Below are 13,079 nucleotides of genomic sequence, written 5' to 3'. Positions count from 1 at the left end.
GAGGTGAAAAGGCGGCGCGCTCTCTCAGCGTCTCAACAGTCAGAGTTCGAACGTTCAGGACTCAGGAGTTCCGCCGACACCCCCCCCCCCCAGGTGACTTTTTCCCAGAACTGTACTCTGCGAAGGAGGAACAGAGATGAGATTATTCAGCACTATTACTACGAAATATTGTTTGGAGGCAAACTTATCAGCTACACGTTTAGGTCTGAATTCCAACTTAATTCAAAGAGGCTGCTGCTCACAGCTAATGGAGGATCATTAATCTGCACGCCACTGCCGTGAGGAGCACGCCAAACACGTTCCACCAATAATTACTTATAGCTGCGTATAAGACGCCAATTTACATTCATGGATAAACTTTTCAGAATATTCACCTCTGTCGTGTGTTGACAACATTTGCCTCTCACCCTCGTCCTCCTTCACAGGTGCGATGTCAGACTCTGAAACGGCCCTCAGCGTCCCCACACGGTCGTCACAAGGTCGTATTCTCCGGCAATCTTATCCAACTCACTGCTGGTTTAAATGTAGTTCTTCATCACTACATTGGTACCAGCTGGAAGTCCTCAGATCTGCACGTGAACATCACAGGTGTCGTGGATTGTCCTGATAGAGAGCCGCACGAGAATGCAACAGGTGCAGCCAATCATCGTAACAGAGGAGAGAGACTCTTCTGCAGCACATTTTCCTCAGAGAACAGCCCCAAATCACCTGGGAAGGAAAATAAACACAAAACAACCCAACCTTGTCCAGCCGAACCCCCCCCCCCCCCCCAACACACAACAGCTTTGCCCTCTCATCAACATCATCTTCATCATCATCATTATTATTATTATTATTATTGTTACCATTATCATTATCAATAATACACAAAAATCCAAAATGAAAGAGCTGATTAAAAAAAATCAAATGGGTGCACATTTTTATATTAGATTTTCCAATGCTGTGGGTCAGCAGTCCATATCCATCTGACATTTACTTCTGCATCAGTGTCCTTCTGACAAGGGAGCAGATGAAGGGACTGACTATTGGCAAGGTCTTACATTTATGACATTAAAATAAACAAAATCATTACATTATCTGTAGTTATTACATTATTGGTTGCTATAACCCTTCCTAAAGCACCAAGGCAGGGTTGTGACTGCTGGCACCAAGACCAAGTGCTGAAAGCAATGAGTCTATCAAATGCACAATCAAGGAAATGGATTGTACTACAGATAGAGAAACAGGCAAACACGCAAGCTTTTCCAACCATCAAGGCACTGAATTGCATTTGTGAGAGCAGAAAATCATTTAAATTCCAAACTAAATGCAATGGAAGGCCTCCTTAGAACAGGTCACGATCGGCAGATGAGGGTGGACCTCAGGGAGCAGTCCAGATTCCCTGAAAAAATAGTAGAGACCATGCTTAGACGAGATTGTCATGCTAATCTCTATAACATCATGCTGGTCATTATGCTGAAGCTCACAGTGTCCTGAGAAGGGTGGATTGATGACAAAAAAGCCATCAGTAAAGTCATAGATGCTGCAGAGAAATGATCACACCTAGTCAGGTCACCTGGGTGAGGGGGCCAACAGTTAAAAGAGCCACCCCACCACTCCCCCCGATGACCTCAAATACTATCACTGAAGACGTATCCAAGTGCATCAGTTAATGTTTGAAGCTATCATATTCATAAAAATTAGCATACGACAAATTCCCAGCTGTACTTCATCAGTGGGTTTTCTTTTCCTTTAATGAAGGTGTTTTCCATTAAGCAATTCAAGATAGAGCTCAGTAAACCTGAACAAAGGCTTCCTGAGATGTTCTGGGAAACAGACATTATGCATGTCGTGACATCAGCAGGCGTGTAATCAGACAGGTTCTTCTAGTCACTCTGACTCACGTCTCTTCTATGATTCTTTTTGACACAAATCCAACTCAAGCTGGATTGAATCCGCTTTGCTTTCTGGCTACATAGCATCCAGACGTGTTTTTCAAATCCAGCTCATCCAGCACAAGCATCCAAATTCAATCTAACCCAAGCTGAAAGAGATGTGTCTGGAAGTGAGAGCGCAGGAGTGTGTGTTTGGATCTGGACATGACAGCACGGGTGTGTGATCTGTACATGTGTGACACATGGAAGGGAACACACCAGCAGAAGGTTGTTTGCTGTCCAAACTGTTGCAGCCACACTCAGCACCGCCGCAGTGAGGAGGACACTGTGTGGACAGACAGTGGAGGTTTGACATCATGATTCCCCAACTAGCCAGATTTTAGTCTCATTTACATTCGGACCTCGACAAATCTGAAAACACCAAGTCCAGCTTAAATCCAATTTGCGCCATTCAGATTCAGAAAAAATCGATATATCTTGAGCAGGATTTGGCCCCAAGCCGGATTACCACGTCCAGTCTGAATGGGATCATAGAGGGGTAAAGCCGTTATTCAGTCATTGGAGGTGTAGATGATGACCCTGATCGGAAAACGTTTGTAACACATTTAAATTTGACATCAGTTTTCAAGAAAGATTATACATATATAGCAGCACCCTCACATCAGGGTGAATGTGAGGCATTATTTGGAAAGCGCTTTGAGTGTCTAATGCAGATGGAAAAGTGATATATAAATGCAGTCCATTTACCATTTCCATTTACATCTAAAAGTGTTTGTTAAAAGATGAGCAGAAACATTCTGCACCAATTGCAAACGTGGAAGAGACGACTGGTTAATCCCCGAATAAAGTGCATTACAATAATCAAGTCTAGAGCTAATGAAAAGCACGAATGACCATCTCAAGATCACATCTGCTGAGAAAAGGCTTTACTTTAGCCAGAAGACAAAGCTGGAAAAAACTTGGACAACAAAGTTTAACTGTTGATCAAACTTCAAATAGCTGTCAAATATCACTCCCAAATTATTGACCACTGGTTTTACGTACATAATTAGCCAGAGCACCAAAGTTTGGTGTTACCGCATTCGGCATGCCACAACATCCAAACACAATGGTCTCAGTTTTACCATCATTCAGGTAAAGGAAGTTTTGGGACAGCCACTGCTTTACATCACGAATACAATTAAATAATGATATAGCATCACTCCCACTGGTCCTCATAGGTAGATAGATTTGCAGATCATCTGCATAGCAATAACAGGAAAAGTTGTGCTGGGCTCCAACTGATCCCACTGGCAAAATGTACAAAGAAAATAGATTTGGCCCAAGAATCGAACCCTGTGGCACTCCACGACACAGGGAAGTGGTTGATGAGGAGAAGGTCAAGATGTCAAGGTCAGGTTTTTTAAGAAGGGGTCAAACCACCGCATGTTGAAAAGCAGCTGGAACAGTCCCTAAGCTAAGACAAGTGTTAATAAAAGTTAGGAGACCCAGCCCGACAGTATTAAAAACCTCCTTCAGCACTTTAGCTGGAACAACATCCAAAGGACCACCTGTAGGTTTTGTGTGTTTCACTACTTCACTGAAGGATGAAAGCGAAATGGGCTCAAACTGCTCGAGCACAGCAGAATGTGCACGAGTAACAGACAGTTCAACATTACAGTTCTGATCAGCCTTCTGTCTAACTGATGACACTTTGTCAATAAAAAACTGAAGAAATTGCTCACAGGTCATGGTTGTAGCATCCGTCAAAACAGAGGGACATGGGTTTACAACTGAGTTTATAGTCTGAAATAACACTCTGGAACAATGACAACTGCTGGAAATAATACCAGACAAATACTGCACTTTTGCCTCCTTCAAAGCTTTATGGTAGTCAGTTAGACTGTCCCTCAAAATACCCAGAGGCACCTGTATCCCGACGTGACGAGACATCACACAGACGTTACATTTAGTCAGGGAGCTTTTGCTCTACAGTCCTTCTTGTTTGAATCAGAATGTGTACAGGTACACTTGTACATGGCACCGTACATTGTGTCCTTTCTCTATTTTTTATTTATTTGACTCTTCTGCTGTGAGTCACGTCTGAACGTGCACTCGTGATGTGACTGGATGATGAAAAGTGGGTTTTCCCAATGCATAGGTTATGACAGAACCTTTTCTGTGACAATGGCAGGTCTGTTTCCTTGTTTTGTGCATCTGAAAAGCATTAATGAAGTTAAACTGGTGGAGCCTGTTTGTGTAACATGAATGTAGTGTGTTTCTGTGAAGGTCCTTTGGTGGCTTTGATTGTTAATCACATGCTTCTCTTGACTAGCGGGATAGGTTACAGTCACCCCCCCCATGACCCTTAATTGGAGTAAGTGGGTATGTGGCTATAGAAAATTAATGGAAAATAGACACACACACACACACATATATGTGTGTGTGTGTGTGTCTATTTTCCATTAATTTTCTATAGCCACATACCCACTTACTATATATATATATATATATATATATATATATATATATATATATATATATATATATATATATATATATATATATATATACACGCACAAGGTTGGGTAGGATTACTTTGAAAGAATACATGTGGATTACATGTAGGTAAGTACATACATTTGGATTACTTGTAATCTGATTACTTTTGGATTACATTTCAAAGTAATCCTACCCAACCTTGTATATATATATATATATATATATATGTACACGCACAAGGTTGGGTAGGATTACTTTGAAAGAATACATGTGGATTACATGTAGGTAAGTACATACATTTGGATTACTTGTAATCTGATTACTTTTGGATTACATTTCAAAGTAATCCTACCCAACCTTGTATATATATATATATATATATATATATATATATATATATATATATATATATATATATATATATCAAAACGACCAAAACGACCCCCTGTGAGCACTTGGCGACAGTAGGAAGGAAAAATCCCTTTTAACAGGAAGAAACCTCCAGCAGAACCAGGCTCAGGGAGGGGCAGTCTTCTGCTGGGACTGGTTGGGGCTGAGGGGACAGAATCAGGAAAAAGACATGCTGTGGAAGAGAGCAGAGATCAATCACTAATGATTAAATGCAGAGTGGTGCATACAGAGCAAAAAGAGAAAGAAACACTCAGTGCATCATGGGAACCCCCCAGCAGTCTAAGTCTATAGCAGCATAACTAAGGGATGGTTCAGGGTCACCTGATCCAGCCCTAACTATAAGCTTTAGCAAAAAGGAACGTTTTAAGAGTAATCTTAAAAGTAGAGAGGGTCCCACTTGACACCACGCTTTGTCCCACTTGACACCACGCTTTGTCTCACTTGACACCACGCTTTGTCCTGCTTGACACCACACTTTGTCCAGCTTGACACCACGCTTTGTCCAGCTTGACACCACACTTTGTACAGCTTGACACCACGCTTTGTCCCCACTTGACACCGCGCTTTGTCCGGCTTGACACCACACTTTGTCCAGCTTGACACCACACTTTGTCCCACTTGACACCACTCTTTGTCCCGCTTGACACCACGCTTTGTCCCGCTTGACACCACGCTTTGTCTGGCTTGACACCACACTTTGTCCCGCTTGACACCATGCTTTGTCCCGCTTGACACCACGCTTTGTCCCACTTGACACCACGCTTTGTCTCACTTGACACCACGCTTTGTCCCGCTTGACACCACACTTTGTCCCGCTTGACACCTCGCTTTGTCCCGCTTGACACCTCACTTTCAATCAATCAATCAACTTTTTTCTTATATAGCGCCAAATCACAACAAACAGTTGCCCCAAGGCGCTCCATATTGTAAGGCAAGGCCATACAATAATTATGAAAAACCCCAACGGTCAAAACGACCCCCTATGAGCAAGCACTTGGCCACAGTGGGAAGGAAAAACTCCCTTTTAACAGGAAGAAACCTCCAGCAGAACCAGGCTCAGGGAGGGGCAGTCTTCTGCTGAGACTGGTTGGGGCTGAGGGAAAGAACCAGGAAAAAGACATGCTGTGGAGGGGAGCAGAGATCGATCACTAATGATTAAATGCAGAGTGATGCATACGGAGCAAAAAGAGAAAGAAACAGTGCATCATGGGAACCCCCCAGCAGTCTACGTCTATAGCAGCATAACTAAGGGATGGTTCAGGGTCACCTGATCCAGCCCTAACTATAAGCTTTAGCAAAAAGGAAAGTTTTAAGCCTAATCTTAAAAGTAGAGAGGGTGTCTGTCTCCCTGATCTGAATTGGGAGCTGGTTCCACAGGAGAGGAGCCTGAAAGCTGAAGGCTCTGCCTCCCATTCTACTCTTACAAACCCTAGGAACTACAAGTAAGCCTGCAGTCTGAGAGCGAAGCGCTCTAATGGGGTAATATGGTACTACGATGTCCCTAAGATAAGATGGGACCTGATTATTCAAAACCTTATAAGTAAGAAGAAGAATTTTAAATTCTATTCTAGAATTAACAAGAAGCCAATGAAGAGAGGCCAACACGGGTGAGATATGCTCTCTCCTGCTAGTCCCCGTCAGTACTCTAGCTGCAGCATTCTGAACCAACTGAAGGCTTTTTAGGGAACTTTTAGGACAACCTGATAATAATGAATTATTATTGTCCCGCTTGACACCACGCTTTGTCCCGCTTGAGACCACACTTTGTCCCGCTTGACACCACGCTTTGTCCCGCTTGACACCTCACTTTGTCCCGCTTGACACCACGCTTTGTCCCGCTTGACACCACGCTTTGTCTGGCTTGACACCACACTTTGTCCCACTTGACACCACGCTTTGTCCCACTTGACACCACGCTTTGTCCCGCTTGACACCACACTTTGTCAAATCAAAATCAAATCAAATCAATTTTATTTATATAGCGCCAATTTATATAGCGCCAATTTATATAGCGCCTTGGGGCAACAAACAGTTGCCCCAAGGCACTTTATATTGTAAGGCAAAGCCATACAATAATTACGGAAAAACCCCAACGGTCAAAACGACCCCCTGTGAGCACTTGGCGACAGTAGGAAGGAAAAATCCCTTTTAACAGGAAGAAACCTCCAGCAGAACCAGGCTCAGGGAGGGGCAGTCTTCTGCTGGGACTGGTTGGGGCTGAGGGGACAGAATCAGGAAAAAGACATGCTGTGGAAGAGAGCAGAGATCAATCACTAATGATTAAATGCAGAGTGGTGCATACAGAGCAAAAAGAGAAAGAAACACTCAGTGAATCATGGGAACCCCCCAGCAGTCTAAGTCTATAGCAGCATAACTAAGGGATGGTTCAGGGTCACCTGATCCAGCCCTAAATATAAGCTTTAGCAAAAAGGAACATTTTAAGAGTAATCTTAAAAGTAGAGAGGGTCCCACTTGACACCACGCTTTGTCCCACTTGACACCACGCTTTGTCTCACTTGACACCACGCTTTGTCCCCACTTGACACCGCGCTTTGTCCGGCTTGACACCACACTTTGTCCAGCTTGACACCACGCTTTGTCCAGCTTGACACCACGCTTTGTCCCCACTTGACACCGCGCTTTGTCCGGCTTGACACCACACTTTGTCCAGCTTGACACCACACTTTGTCCCGCTTGACACCACTCTTTGTCCCGCTTGACACCACGCTTTGTCCAGCTTGACACCACGCTTTGTCCCCACTTGACACCGCGCTTTGTCCGGCTTGACACCACACTTTGTCCAGCTTGACACCACACTTTGTCCCGCTTGACACCACTCTTTGTCCCGCTTGACACCACGCTTTGTCCCGCTTGACACCACGCTTTGTCTGGCTTGACACCACACTTTGTCCCGCTTGACACCACGCTTTGTCCCCACTTGACACCACGCTTTGTCCTGCTTGACACCACACTTTGTCCAGCTTGACACCACGCTTTGTCCAGCTTGACACCACGCTTTGTCCCCACTTGACACCGCGCTTTGTCCGGCTTGACACCACACTTTGTCCAGCTTGACACCACACTTTGTCCCGCTTGACACCACTCTTTGTCCCGCTTGACACCACGCTTTGTCCCGCTTGACACCACGCTTTGTCTGGCTTGACACCACACTTTGTCCCGCTTGACACCATGCTTTGTCCCGCTTGACACCACGCTTTGTCCCACTTGACACCACGCTTTGTCTCACTTGACACCACGCTTTGTCCCGCTTGACACCACACTTTGTCCCGCTTGACAAGACGCTTTGTCCAGCTTGACACCACACTTTGTCCAGCTTGACACCACGCTTTGTCCCCACTTGACACCACGCTTTGTCCGGCTTGACACCACACTTTGTCCCGCTTGACACCACGCTTTGTCCCGCTTGACACCACTTTGTCCTGCTTGACACCACGCTTTGTCCCGCTTGACACCACGCTTTGTCCGGCTTGACACCACACTTTGTCCCACTTGACACCACACTTTGTCCCGCTTGACACCACACTTTGTCCCGCTTGACACCACGCTTTGTTCCGCTTGACATCACGCTTTGTCCGGCTTGACACCACACTTTGTCCCACTTGACACAATGCTTTGCCCAGCTTGACACCACACTTTGTCCCGCTTGACACCACGCTTTGTCCCGCTTGACACAACGCTTTACCCAGCTTGACACCACTCTTTGTCCCGCTTGACACCACTCTTTGTCCCGCTTGACACCACGCTTTGTCCCGCTTGACACCACGCTTTGTCCCGCTTGACGCCACACTTTGTCCCACTTGACACCACGCTTTGTCCCACTTGATGCCATACTATATAAAATAATCATTTCTTAGCCAATGACGCATTTGCTCTCAGACCTTGGCTGATGAAACCATCTCTCATCACTCCCAGAATCACAGAGAAATTATCTACAGCTGCAGGTTGTCTCGTGCTCATCGTGCGGTGAAGAACACATCTGGAATCTTGTCTCAAAGATAATTATTTATAATATATATTGTCATGGATTGGTAAAACAGTTGCATTTTCATTTCTTCTTATGAGTTAGATAATGTATCTGTAAAGTTATGTTTATTATAGATGTAACATCTCATCATATTCTAATTTCAGGTTCAGATGCCCTGCGCATATTACACACAGTGTATTCGAATAGGTTCACACAGTGTTCACGACTAGTTCACACAAGTGGCATGAAATGTATGCTTGCCAGAAATTTTGAACATTTAAAAATTTTTCTTGCACACTGGCACACAGCCGTGCACAGCTCACGCACAATTTACACACAGTTTACGACAGGTTTACTCATTGACTGCGTGCCAGTGTGAGGATCAAATTTGTGCAAGTGTCAAGTTGCTTTCAGTCTTCCAACAGCAGTGAGCAGCATCATCACACTGTGACAAATCCAAGAAAAGTCATCAACCAGAATGACTCAGGAAATGTGAAGGCAGCAAGTTTTGATTCTTCAACCTTTGTTCTGTATTTTATATCAAAGTATTCAAGTTTTAGCAAACAACTCTTAACTACCTAAGCAAAGTCAAATATCAGGGCCCCTTCACACATAACATGAAGTTGGGTGAAAAAAGCAGGAACCCGCCGGAAAAACCATGACAAAAAACGAATTGGGCAACTGTGAAATCTTACACCTGCTGTTGGGAGGGACACAAGGTCAGACAGGCATGAACAATACCGTGGCGACGGTCAGTGGCGGTCCTAGAGTGATTTACTCCCCGGGCGAAACCCCTGCGTGCGCCCCCCCCCCCCCCCTGCGCACACTAACGTGGCCACCATCTCCGCCCCACCACCCATGAAAACACTAACTTCGTCCAGAACACCCACAGTCCCACAAATTAACTCACAACAGCTATTTTCAAGAACAAATTTCCAGTTTTAATGACTACTGCAATAACAAACACAAAGATAAACAATAATTACTTCAATAAAGTTTGTGAACATAAAAAAAACAAAAGACTCAGTGACTTCACATTACAACTATGTACAGTACAGGTATTTAAGAAAGCACAACTGCACTACAGCACCACCCGATGGTCAAAATATTGCACGTCATTCAGTTTTACCAACAGAGTGCACTTTGCATTATCACAGAGTACCATTCACCATAATGAACAAGACTTAAACCTCCATTAAAGTCGCACCATATAATAAGTGCTCACTATCCGTGATGTGAAATTCCATCGAGTAGGAGCATTTCTGGGCAACCTTGAGCAGCCTGCAGACTCAAGAAAAGACATCCTCTTTGTGGATTTTGAGAAACATTTGGCAAACCCAGAGAAGCATTTAGCCCCCTGAGACAGAACCAGATTCAGTCTGTGTGCATAGCAATGCACAAACATTGCACTGGTGGCTGTTGCTTTAACTTTGGCCTGCAAACCATTGAGAGCTGAAGCCGTGACAGCAGCCATGGCTTTATCGTTAAGGAAGACTATCAAATGGCTTCGCCAAAATCCGGTCCACAACATTCAAATTGTCTGCCATTATGTGCAGCTTGCTACCTAGCTAGCTCGCTAGCTAGGACTGGCGCGAGGCTAGTGTGAAGTGTGTCCACCTGTGAGTGCTTTGTGACGGTGGAGGGGCTCAGCAGCACCCGCTGCTCGGTAGTGACAGAAACTGCGTTAGAAGTCAGAAACAGTGATAGAAGTCAGTCTCCAAACACAAGCAGCTACAAAACAAAAAAAAACACCAGAAATAGAAGCTTGATTTGTCGCTAGTCGTTTTTAACAAAGAAAATGCCACTAAGAGGATTAGGAAAGTCTCCGGTTCAACTCAGAACAGAATAAAAATTAAAAAATGCTCCCACGGATGTTTACACCAAAAGATCGCTGATTCGCTCATTTCGCGGTCAATCAAAAAGGGATTCAGCCTCAGACAGATCATCCAATCATCATGCAGAAGCTGAGCGTCCGGGCCAGCCGAGGCCGGCCCCACTGCCCCATAGACCCCCAGACACGCTGAGCGTCTGATGGGCGGGACAAAGCCCAGCATTTATCCAATGACTCGTCTCATTTCGCTGCAGTCTTTGCTGCGCTATTGAACTCTGTGGACGCTCAGCATCCACACTGTTTAAAGCACTGTGAAGCTGCGGGAATGAGTAAGAGGAAAGCCGCGTCATTACCAGTGATAAGAAGCTGATTCTGAACAAAAGTTGAGCGCGTTGTAGTGCATATTTAGTCAATGACATGTACACACAACAGTAGTATATATTTGATCACTTATTTTTTGACATTTTAGGGGAAGCTCAGCTTCCCTTGCAGTCTTAGCAATCGCCTCTGTAGTAGTGTAGTACTTTGTAGTCAACATTTCAGTGACTATTACAGCGTTCCACTGGTGGAACGGCGTTGGCGTGTATTATGGGGCTACCATTCTGTTGGCTAACACAGAGCCCAACGTTAACCCAAGGTGATGACAGCAATAACTTTAAAAGTTTAAGCCTAATCTTATGCTGAAATTAATTTCGGCTAGGCCGTCCGATTTAGCAAACATCATCAGGCTAGTTAGGCCACTAATTCATCATGTCACTCACTGAAACGATACATAAATCGATACATACCTTTTTCCTTTGCTCGTTTCTGCTCTTCTTTCTTTTTCTTTCGAAATTGGGCATCTGATGGCTTTGATTATCTATTCATCGTCTATCCATGATTATGTCTTACTCGGTTTCGACCACCTCCTCGTCCAAACATTGAATGATTCCCCCCTCCCCCTGCACAAACTCTGCACTGTGCAGCGTTGCTCACCTAACGTGAGAGGTGAGACTGTCATTGAACCATTTCAACTTGACCAGTTGACCACCACGACCACCATAATCTTGGGAATTCCTTCGGTTCATCATACACAACACAGAATCAAACCTAATGGGAATGTCCCACCATGGGACGGGGGGAGGGGGAAGATGGGGGCGCCACTCTGCCGTAACATAACCACAACCCCCCCCCCCCCCAACCCCCGTCAGGACAACCCCCCCCCCCCCCCCCCCGTTTTTTTTTTTTTTTTTTTGGACAGGTTTTATTTTATTTATTTATTTTTTTTACCTTTTTTTTCCCGCACGGTCATGCCCCCCCCCCCCCCCCCCCGCGACTGGGCAGCCCGCCTCCAGGACCACCCCTGGTGACGGTTTTGGGTACAATCATGCATGCGCATGAACACAGTTCGAGCACATGGAATGTGTGACACCACATTGCGCTCCCACAGCAGAGGAGCAGTTAGATGCTGGACATCCATCCATTTTCTTCCTCTTCATCCTAGATTGGGTCACGGGGGCAGCAGCTCCAGCAAAGCTGCCCAGACCTCCCGATCCACACACACCTGCCCCAGCTCCTCCTGGGGAACCCCGAGGCATTCCCAAGCCAGCTGCGAGACGTAGCCTCACCAGCGTGTCCTGGGTCTTCCCTGGGGTCTCCTCCCGATGGGACATGCCATCTCAACAGCTCTCTCCAGAGAGGCGTCCAGGGGGCATCCGAAAAAAAATGCCTGAGCCACCTCAGCTGGCCCCTTTCGACGTGGAGGAGCAGCGGCTCGACTCCAAGCTCCTCCCGAGTGACCGAGCTCCTCAGCCTATCTCTAAGGGAGCGCCCAGGCACCCTGCAGAGGAAATTCATCTCGGCTGCTTGTACTCGCGATCTTGTTCTTTCGGTCATAAGCCAAATCTCATCACCATAGGTAAGGGTCGGAACGTAGATCGATCAGTAAATCGAGAGCTTTGCCCCCCTACTCAGCTCTCTCTTCACCACAACGGTCCGATACGACCGCATCACTGCAGATGCTGCACCGATCCGTCTGTCGATCTCACGCTCCATTCATCCCTCTCTCGTGAACAAGACCCCGAGATACTTAAACTACTCAACTTGAGGCAAGGACACTCCACCGACCTGAAGAGGGCAAAGCACCTTTATCCGGTCGAGAACCATGGCCTCGGATTTGGAGGTGCTGATTTTCATCCCAGACGCTTCACAATCGGCTGCAAACCACTCCAGTGCACACTGAAAGTCCTGATTTGATGAAGCCAACAGAACCACATCATCCGCAAACAGCAGAGACGAGATTCTGTGGTTCCCAAACCGGACTCCCTCTACACCCTGACTGTGCCTAGAAATTCTGTCCATAAAGTTAATGAACAGAACCGGTGACAAAGGGGAGCCCTGGCAGAGGCCAACGTGCACTGGAAATAGGCTTGACTTACTACCGGCAATGTGAACCAAGCTCCTGCTGCAGTCATACAGGGACGAGATAGCCCTTAACAAAGGACCCTGGACCCCATAC

This window comes from Thalassophryne amazonica, chromosome 16 (assembly GCF_902500255.1).
Source record: "Thalassophryne amazonica chromosome 16, fThaAma1.1, whole genome shotgun sequence".
Taxonomy (NCBI): domain Eukaryota; kingdom Metazoa; phylum Chordata; class Actinopteri; order Batrachoidiformes; family Batrachoididae; genus Thalassophryne; species Thalassophryne amazonica.
The sequence above is the reverse complement of the archived record's forward strand: the minus strand, read 5'-3'. Positions refer to the sequence as shown.